Source organism: Acyrthosiphon pisum, chromosome X, assembly GCF_005508785.2.
Source record: "Acyrthosiphon pisum isolate AL4f chromosome X, pea_aphid_22Mar2018_4r6ur, whole genome shotgun sequence".
Taxonomy (NCBI): Eukaryota; Metazoa; Arthropoda; class Insecta; order Hemiptera; family Aphididae; genus Acyrthosiphon; species Acyrthosiphon pisum.
Genome location: NC_042493.1, coordinates 102,764,094 through 102,764,746, shown reverse-complemented (window position 1 = coordinate 102,764,746; position 653 = coordinate 102,764,094).

The following is a 653-nucleotide window of genomic DNA, read 5'->3' as shown; positions in this document are numbered from 1 at the left end:
CAATACCACACACATTGATATTGTATATTGTGTATTGTATATCAATAACGTATACATTTATCTAAAATAACACAATAATTTAGTACCGCACACCAGTTAATCATATTTAATCAAGATCACAAAATCATAAAAATAAAACTTTCGGGGTTATACGCAGATTGCTATAACTACGCGTTTCTCATTTCATCGGATAAGATACGATTATGGTTTTTATTTTCCAAATATTAGTACCTAGCAGGGGCGGACTGGGAATAAAAATCGGCCCCGGGGAAGCAAAAAATTCGGCCCAAAATTAAAAAAAATACTATTTCATTATTATTTATTTATTCAGTAAAGAAATGTAAATGATAAGTCAAATGTACACATAAAAAAGTATTTAAATGTTTATAACAATATAAAAACTACATAATTATTTAAAAATTGCTTTTGAAAAACTATTAATACTTAACTAAAGATACATTTTTCATAATAAGAATTATAGTTATGAAAACTAATTGTCAAGAGAAAAAATACATATACATATAATATATTACATAATATTAAATACTCGTATGTATGTATAAATATATATAAAATTATAAAATGACAATATTTTTTTTTTAAATAAAATATGATTTTATTAAATTAACCTTTAATGTAATAAAAGTTTAGTC